At 42.6% G+C, this 9759-nt stretch overlaps 1 protein-coding gene and 1 pseudogene across 1 annotated transcript in view; one reads left to right on the top strand and one right to left on the bottom strand.

Moving 5' to 3' along the window:
- The window catches only part of TRPC5 (transient receptor potential cation channel subfamily C member 5), a 158604-nt gene that overhangs the window by 135713 nt on the left and 13132 nt on the right, over positions 1 to 9759 (bottom strand). The window lies entirely within an intron of this gene.
- Positions 7516 to 8037, top strand: LOC129391744 (FAU ubiquitin-like and ribosomal protein S30; annotated as a pseudogene).

Below are 9759 nucleotides of genomic sequence, written 5' to 3' on the forward strand. Positions count from 1 at the left end.
CGGCATGTGGGATCTTCCCGGACCGGGGCACGAACCCGTGTCCCCTGCATCGGCAGGCGGACCCTCAACCACTGCGCCACCAGGGAAGCCCTGGATTTAACTTTTTTATTTTTAAATTATCCTTCAATAGCCGTTTGTTCGAGGACAGGTGGCAAACTGAATTTTATTCTCTTCTTATCAAGTTTTGCCTTCGCTTTGAACTCCAAAATTGTACTGAACGATCTTGAGCTTCCCGTTAAAAATCATGTTTTGGGCTTCCCTGGTGGTGCAGTGGTTGAGAGTCCGCCTGCCGACGCAGGGGACACGGGTTCGTGCCCCGGTCCGGGAAGATCCCACATGCCGTGGAGCGGCTGGGCCCGTGAGCCATGGCCGCTGAGCCTGCGCGTCCGGAGCCTGTGCTCCGCAACGGGAGAGGCCACAACAGTGAGAGGCCCGCGTCCCGCAAAAAAAAAAAAAAAAAAAAAAAGAAAAAAAAATCATGTTTTTTTAAAAGGTAAAAAAGGTTGGGGGTAGGGGGAGAAAAGGGAAGGAAATAAACACACCAAGAAATTAGATTTGGTTCATATTATCTACAACTGTACTTCCAAACAAACCTGGTACATGAACCGACTTGATTGAGTTTTTAAATTTGCAGTGATGTGGGCTTAGGGCATGGCCACTAAAGAAGTTACATTGCCTGCCTCTTCCTGGGGCTTTGCATTCAGGCCCTTATGAGTTTGCTCCTGGATCTGCCCTCGGTCTCCCTGTTGAAAAGCTGGCATTATATGCTAGGATCCTTCTGGATTAATGAACATGAGACAGAGTCACTCGGCTCAGAGATCGTATAAAACACCTGCAGTACAGTGAACACTGAGCGAAAGCCCGCTTCTTCATATTTTCAGCTAAATTCCATTGCCAGAGGACACAACAGAGGAACAGATGATGCTCTACTTCCACTCCCAGGACTGGCTAGGGCTTTTGCAAGGTTACTGTTCTCAAGGGGCCGGAATGATACATTCATTTCCATTAACCTCATCACTGGACACAATCTGCTAATTGGAATTCTCCTGAACCCTATCGTTACCAGCTTTAGTCAGGCGCATGCTGCAGTTTATCACAGGCTTCTGAAATTAAGCCCCTCATTTGTAATTAATGGGCAGACCCTTATCAGGAACCACCTCATTCATACCCACAATGCCGTCTGGTCATAGGCTGAACCTCTCCGAGTGGTACTTCCTCACACAGCTAGCCTGATAGCATCATGTTGGAAATGAATCTCCCATCTTGTGCCAAGATTTAGTGAAATTGCAATACCTCCTTTCCACCTACTGGGTCTCCTCTTCCCCACCCTAACATGCCAGATAAAAATCAATGTTCAGTCTTTTTCAGCAGTCCAAGGGACTGTTGGAAATGAATTTCATTTCTTTGTATTACTCAGAAATGAAGAACACTAGCATCTAATCACGTCACATGACCAGCTGCCCACTCTGCTGTACCTACAAGGTCAGTTAGCTAGTAGTGGTGATGCATGAGATACTTTGGAGCAGCCATTGGTGTCAGATGGGAAATAATTTGTTTCCCAGACTATGGTAAAAAGAGAACCATTATAATCAGGATTCCCTGGATCATCTCAGCTGATTTCAAGGTCAAAGTGTATATAATTTAGATTGGAATACTAAAATGGACAAAACTTATTAGCGGGCACTGTCACAGAACACACCTGATGTTTTAAAAAAGTCAATATTTACATGTAAAAATAAATGTATGTAACAGTGACCAGCATTAGCCTGATTAGCAGGGGTGAATATAATACAAATGGCTACTGGTTATTGAGCACTTTCCATATGCTAGGCATCATGCTGGAGTATGTCATTTAGTCCTCACCATGGCTCTGTGCTATAGGCATAATAATTATCCTCACTTTACACCTGAGGAAACTCAGCCATAGAGAAGCTTAGTGCCTTGTCCAAGGTCACATGGCTAGGAAGTAGGGTGACCAGAACTTGAACCCAGGCAGTTTGGCTCCAAAGCCTGTCCTGTTAACCACTATACTACTTCACCCCCAACCAACAAAAGACCAACCATTTGATTTATTACATCAACAAACAAATCTACAATCCCAACATTGAATATTCAGACATATTAAATCACAGGTTATATTGGATATTAATTAACCTCATCAGGTAATGTTCTACCTTAAACCCAGATAAATATTATATAGTATTGCTCAAGGTTTGGGAGCCCACAAAACCATTCTTGATTTCTCATCAGATGGGGGCTCTTAATTTTTCAAAAGACAGCAGCTAAATCTATGAAAAAATAACACATAGCTAACTCCATAGGTTGTGAGAGTTTATAATTTCAGAGTTCTAGTTGTAGGAAACCTGGAAAGCCATCTTTCTCAAATCTAGATTGTCACAAAGAATTAAATGAACCATTCCATACATTTTCTTTTGCAAAATACTGGTTATAATGAATGGTGAGGCCGTCAACTCCAAAAGTAAGGTGAGTGTTTGGATGGTTATTAGAAATTAATGGAAGAGGTAAAAGAAAACAAGGTAGGAAGGGGATACGTTATGGGTAGCTTTTAGGGAGCCAACCCTCTCTGAAGGATCCCTTTGTACTGTTAAGATATGCCATTTCCCAGGAAATTGTGAAAATGATGCAATGAGTTGAAAAACAATAAACCAGAGGATATAGGTTATTACGGAGATGGGAAAAATGTCAGAAGTAAAGGTCTGGTCGTTGTGTCTCTAGGGCTGCACAGAGGAATGGAGCCGTAGTGTGCCAATGTGAGTGTAGTTAGCTTTGCAGGTAGCCTTCTGGTGGAGCTTGAAACATATAGCTGTTTAGGAAAGCCATTGTTCTTGATTCATTTTTTATAGGTCATCATGTAATTTTTAAATTAAATTTCTCTTGTAGGTTGCTTTACTGGAAAGAGGATGCTGCCAAGCTGATTTAGAGTTTTCCATGTCATTGCTTATCACCTGACTAGTGCGAGTTTGATAAAGATTTCTGGAAAGCACTGAGAACCCAGGTGCAGAAACCTTGGTGATCCAACCAGGGCACAGGACCATGTGAGGGCTAGGGTAACCAGATTGACATCAGATATATCGCAGGATTCAATACAAATAAAGGTCTATTATTGTATACATTTTCCAGTGGGTAACGATCTTGATAGGAGCACATTTGCCAGCAACACAAAATCAGAATGAATAAAAAGAGGGTCTTTCATGCAAAAAGAGGAGTCGGGAACCTCTCTTTTGTTTTAACTAGTTCATAGCCATAGAATTGAAAAGTATGTTCATTGCCATAAATTGAAAATTGGTAGGTATCACCAGGAGACCTGGTTTAGGCCTAGAAGAGCTTGAGTGATACAAATTAAGCTCAATTGGTTCTCAGAGTGTAAAGGACTATAAAAGGGTAATTTTCACCATTATTCTCAAAAGCTGTGTGGGATAAACGTGAATAAAGAAAATGACCTAAAGTCAGCTAGTGGTGGGTAAGAGACATTTTAGAAAGGTATAAAGAAAACCAGACCAGAAATCTAGAAGCAGAATTCATGTTAAATAATGTCGAGTATTCCCTTCGCCAATCATGATTTTCATTTCATGCTCCATACACATGCCAAATGATGTTTTGTTTTAAAGTTGCTCAGTTTATATGCAGGCATTGGACTGAAGCGTTATATGATTGGAGGACGAGCTTGAGAGAGGAGACTGTGTCACATTCATGAAGCAATTATTGAGCCCCACCTTCCTGCTTCTCTCAGTTATCCACACCCGAGGCAAGCCAGGCAACTGGCACCAACCTCCAGAAGTAGAATACTACCGCTCAATAGCTATTTATTTATTTTATTCTTTAAACACAATTAAAAATTGTTAGACTTTTTTTCTCACTAGTTATCTATTTTATACATATTAGTTAGTGTATATATGTCAATCCCAATCTCCCAATTCACCCACCCACCCTTTCCCCACTTGGTGTCCATATGTTTGTTCTCTACATCTGTGTCTCTATTTCTGCCTTGCAAACAGGTTCATCTATACCATTTTTCTAGATTTCACATAAATGTGTTAGTATACGATATTTGTTTTTTTCTTTCTGACTTACTTCACTCTGTATGACACTCTCTAGGTCCATCCACGTCTCTACAAATGACCCAATTTCATTCCTTTTTATGGCTGAGTAATATTCCATTGTATATATTGTACCACATCTTCTTTATCCATTCATCTGTCGATGGGCATTTAGGTTGCTTCCATGACCTGGCTATTGTAAATAGTGCTGCAGTGAACAATGGGGTGCATGTGTCTTTTTGAGTTATAGTCTTCTCTGGGTATATGCCCAGCAGTGGGATTGTCAACAGCTGTTTAAAATGTGGACATATTCCCTGAGGAGGGAGGAAGTTAATTTTTCTTTACATGACTACCCTTGATCTTTTCAGCAGAGGAAACATTATAAGGTCGTCAACTATCTTCCATTTTCCAAGTCTCCAAATAGAGGTAAAGCATCTATCTGCAGGGTTGAATTTTGCGTAACTGGCCTTGCTGGTTGCCAAAAACATCTCTAGACATTGCCAAACGGTCCTCCTGGGGTGCAAAATTGCCCGCAGTTTAGAACCATTAAAGTAGAATGTAAAGCAGAGGCTTGGTTACATGGCAGCAAAGCAAGGGCTCAGGCATAGCTACCAAAAATATAAAATTCAGAGGGGACCAGCAGCTTGGCTGACTGGCTACTGAAGTGCTGAGCTGCTGGCCTCCAGTTCTGAGAGTCTCTGTGACTAGGAACAGGATTAGTCCCAGAGCTTGTACTAGAAGAGTCACCCATGGGAATGAAGGGTCTTCATCTGGGGGTGGTGGTACTGAAGGGCTACAGTGGCAGGAAACTGGGCAGGTTATTATGGAGATGACCTTTCCATGGCATGGTGCTATGATTCTATTATCTTCAGCACCATTGAAAAGGGGTCAAGGCACATGCATCTCATGGAAGTAACATAGCTCCCTTGGTTATCATCAGAATGGAAACTCCATGAGTTATGGATGTTTTGGGAAAACATGAGACAAACCGACAATGAACACTCATGGCAGGAAACTTGTTTTATTGGTTGGTACTGCTGGAGGCACCTTGGGGGAATTTTGTATTTAGGTTCTTTCTTCTTGAACTCTCTACCTGGAATTTCTGAGTGGCTTCTCTCAGAAACACCCATGCAACAAGGAGCCCCTTACTCTGCAGCAGGGCTTGGCTAGAGCTGAGAAGCCTTTGAGAAAAGAAGCTTGAGCTGAGCTAGCACAGACATCTCAGCAGGACTCTTTCTTCTTTAGCAGAAAAGCAGGCACCATGACAGCACACATCATAATGAGAAGTTGATTTTTTGGTATTCAACGGCCAGGATTACATTCCTGGGTCATAGTAATAAATGGGGGCATATTTAAAAGAGAATACGTAACTTTTGATTGACAGGAAAAGTAGCTTAAATCATTTTGTGATTGAAACTGTGACTATCATGTGGACATCATCAAATGCAAGCAAGATTTTTTCCAAACACAGTCTTTGACAAAGTTTACTAATATCCATGTAATGTAATGCATTTACTCATATATTTTGAGAGGAAAAACCTTAAGAAAAATGCCCCCCCATAATTTCTCCCTCTTTCACACATTACTTTTTTTTTTTTTTTTTTGCGGTACGCGGGCCTCTGGCCTCTCCTGTTGCGGAGCACAGGCTCCGGACGCGCAGGCTCAGCGGCCATGGCTCACGGGCCCAGCCGCTCCGCAGCAAGTGGGATCTTCCCGGACCGGGGCACGAACCCGTGTCCCCTACATCGGCAGGCGGGCTCTCAACCACTGCGCCACCAGGGAAGTCCCACACATTACTTTTAATTGTATTGCTTTGAACCGGCAGCTGTGTTGTCCATCGTGCCTTCTCAAGCGGACTGCCTTTTGTGGCCATGGCTCACGGGCCCAGCCGCTCCGCAGCAAGTGGGATCTTCCCGGACCGGGGCACGAACCCGTGTCCCCTACATCGGCAGGCGGGCTCTCAACCACTGCGCCACCAGGGAAGTCCCACACATTACTTTTAATTGTATTGCTTTGAACCGGCAGCTGTGTTGTCCATCGTGCCTTCTCAAGCGGACTGCCTTTTGTTCTTGCAGAACAGACCAAGTGTTGAAGGAAAGTAGCAGGAGCTTGGTTGCCTCTGGCCGGAGATGGGAAAAGGGAGAGCTACTCTGGGTTTCTAACCCTACTGCTACCGCCTCTTGCCTCTTTTTCTCCCAGCACCCTTGCATGCTAAGTGTGGGCTGCTATCTTCCCTTGAGAACAGTAAGCTATGTGCTGCTCTCTGATGAATTAGGAAAACATCAGCTGTCTTGTCCTTATTTCCCTGAAGTCAAACATGCCCCAAATCTGAAACTTGGAAAGGCAAAGATATTTTCAACGTAAAAGTGACCTTTCAACCACTTGCAAAACATTTCCCTCTCTTTGAAAGACACATGTAACCAGATACCTTAGTGCTGCAAGGAAGTCTTTTCCTCTTGTAGCACCTTTTCAGGAAAGCAGGCCCGGGCTAATGGAAAGGAGGCCTTGGGAGTGACAGAGTTCCAAACTAAATTCACTACTGCTTAATTTTCTCCTTCATATTCAGTCAGTAGGGGTTAAGAATGTCAAAGAGTGACGAAAAGTTGCAAGAGTGGTAATGATCGAGGCTCCCAGATGCTTGGTTATTCTACCCCGGATTTCTAGTTGGGGAGGAAACAGCACCCAGCTCTTAGAGGGCTCCGTAGACACAGGGGATTGTTTGTCTATTGTCAGAAAAGAGCAGCAAAGTTGATCAGGTATGCAAGGAGGAGGCTTAGCTTCCAGGAAACTCTCCTTCATCTGTGGTCTCATGATACTGTTTGTTCATAAACTCGAGACTCTCTGGAGGCCCCAGATACACATTTGAGAATTTGGGGCAACTGACACTTGCACAGAATTGTGTTGGGACTTCTTTCATACCTTGCCAAGTTTCTGTTCCATCAAATTAACATGGGGGTGTTGAACTCTTTCAGAGGCTAGAGATTACTATACCTTTGATTGGTTGCAGTGACAGAAGAATGACTAGATTGCCACTATGTTTCAATTAATCCTGATGATTCTATGATTAAGTGGACCACAGCCAAACAGATATCCATCAGAACTCCAGAGGTTTTATTCTAGAAATGCATCAATGGCATCACTCCCTGTGGAGTTATTAGTGAACTCCCCTGTGATTTCTGTATATACTGGGGCTCTGTATTCTTGCCTCTCTACTAAACCAATTATGTGTCAGGCACAGTACCTATTTAATGTGGGTTTATAAAGTAGTTTTAAAACAATTTCAAAACAGTTTTCATTTCCGTCCACTGCTGAAATCATGGTTTTGAAATTGGGTGGCCACATTTCCTTCTTCCCCATCAAACACTCCTCAGCACCTTTGGGCTGCTCTTTCTAGTATGGAATTCTTTATTGAGAATGCTTTCCTAGGTAGTGATGTGGCACACAGCAAGCTAAGAGGATGTACTCCCTCCTATTTCTTGACTCCGTCTTTGCGGCAGCAGCAGTGGTGGCTGCAGTGAATTCAGTAGCCAACATACAGTTCTTTGTTCGTGTCCAGGAGCTACACACCCTATAGCCGACTAGCCAGGAGACAGTTACTCAGATCAAGGCTCTTGGAGGCTCACTAAAGGGCATCACCCTGGAAAATCAAATGGTGCTCCTGGCAGGCATGCCTATGGAAGCTACCCTTGGCCAGTGTGGGGTGGAGACCTTGACCACCCTGGAAGTAGCTAGCCACGTGCTTGGAGGTAAAGTCCATTGTACCCTGGCCTGTGCTGGGAAAGTGAGAGGCAAGACTCTCAAAGTGGCCAAAAAGTATGAAAAGGAGGGGTGGTGAGAGGAGAAGGAGATGCTGATGGGCTGGGTCAAGTGGCAGATGTAGTACAACTGTCGCTTCATCAATGTTGTACCCACTTTTGGCAAGAAGAAGGGAGTGCCAATGCTAACTCTTAAATCCTTTGTGATACCATTTTTTTTCTAACAAAGCCACTTGGTGCGGTTAAAAAAATACTTTCCTATCTTACAGTTCATTCCCTCTAAGTACAAGGTGGGTCCTTGCTCCTCTGACCAACTTACGGATGCTCAAGGGTTTTTCAGGAAATATTTCAATCTGGATCTAAAGAAGCAGCTCAGGATTGAGAGTGCTAGCTCAGTGTTCTCGTTAGACCGTAGTCTTCGGTCTGGTTGCTAGATTGAATTCTCCAATCCTGAAGACCTAGGGGCATGGAAATGATACTACCACCTGAACTGTTTAGTTGAATCTATTAATTCAGGCTTCCTCCTAGCTAGTTTAAATGAAAAAGTAGTGGGAATGACCAAAGAACGATCTCCAGTTAAAGATAGCTTAGCTTATTCGAGTAGCTCCCCCCAGATAAGACCTATGGCATTTTCTCCCAAGTAAGTTCCAGGATCCAGAGAACACTTTCCATTCTAATCAGACAAGCTATTACCCAGAAAAGCTTAGCAATGACGGCAGAATATGCAAGCCCACCTTGTTGGGCTTCCTGGTTTACAAGTGGGAACCAGCTAATTAAAAAATCAGCAGTCTCTTATTAAAATGATGAAGACTTTAACACTGGAAGAAAGAAATCATGTTCCTAATAGGGAAGGTAGAAAACTAATGACAGCAAGGCCAAGTCAGGGCTCAGCACTGTGTACCCCCTCAGTAGTCCAAGGGAAGGCTATTTGGCTAGCAAAAGCTGTGAATTATGACCACATAATAACAGCCAGGGGCTGTTGGTTACAAACTAAATAGGTTTGGTTTTTAGACACAAATGTGTCTACACATTGGCAAACTCTAGCTAAAACAGCCACATAGACTTTCTTTCCTTCCAATGAAGATACTTAAGCACTAAACTGGAAACTTAAAGATAAAAGAATGACTAAGCATGAATACTCTTTCACCCAAGCTCTCTTACATCAGAGAGAGACACTAAGACATTTAAAGCATCACTTAAAACAACCCTGTACTTTTATGCAGAAAAGTTAAAAGATTTAGAATACAAATGAACTTTGCTCTTTGCTCCAGACTTGCTGTAAAACTCAGGGTAAATCATTGTTTTTTTAATACATCAGGGTGAACCTTTTTAAAGAATGAACAAAGTGCTAATGACCTTAATATACAAAGCATTTAGACAAACAGGAAGAAAAAGATGAAGATTCTAGTAGAAGAATGGGTTAAAAAATTAACAGTAGATACAATGGAGAAAAGACAGCCTCTTCAATAAGTGGTGCTGGGAAAACTGGACAGCTACTTGTAAAAGAATGAAATTAGAACACTCCCTAACACCATACACAAAAATAAACTCAAAATTCATTAAAGACCTAAATGTAAGACCGGACACTAGAAAACTAACTGACAAAGGATTAATCTCCAAAATTTACAAGCAGCTCATGCAGCTCAATATAAAAAAAAACCAAATAACCCAATCCAAAAATAGGCAGAAGACCTAAATAGACCTTTCTCCAAAGAAGACATACAGATTGCCAACAAACACATGAAAGGATGCTCGACATCACTAATCATTAGAGAAATGCAAATCCAAACTGCAGTGAGGTATCACCTCACACCAGTCAGAATGGCCATCATCAAAAAATCTACAAACAATAAATGCTGGAGAGCATGTGGAGAAAAGGGGACCCTCTTGCACTGTTGGTGGGAATGTAAATTGATACAGCCACTATGGAGAACAATATGGAGGTG

Source organism: Physeter macrocephalus, chromosome 21 (genome assembly GCF_002837175.3).
Source record: "Physeter macrocephalus isolate SW-GA chromosome 21, ASM283717v5, whole genome shotgun sequence".
Classification (NCBI taxonomy): Eukaryota; Metazoa; Chordata; class Mammalia; order Artiodactyla; family Physeteridae; genus Physeter; species Physeter macrocephalus.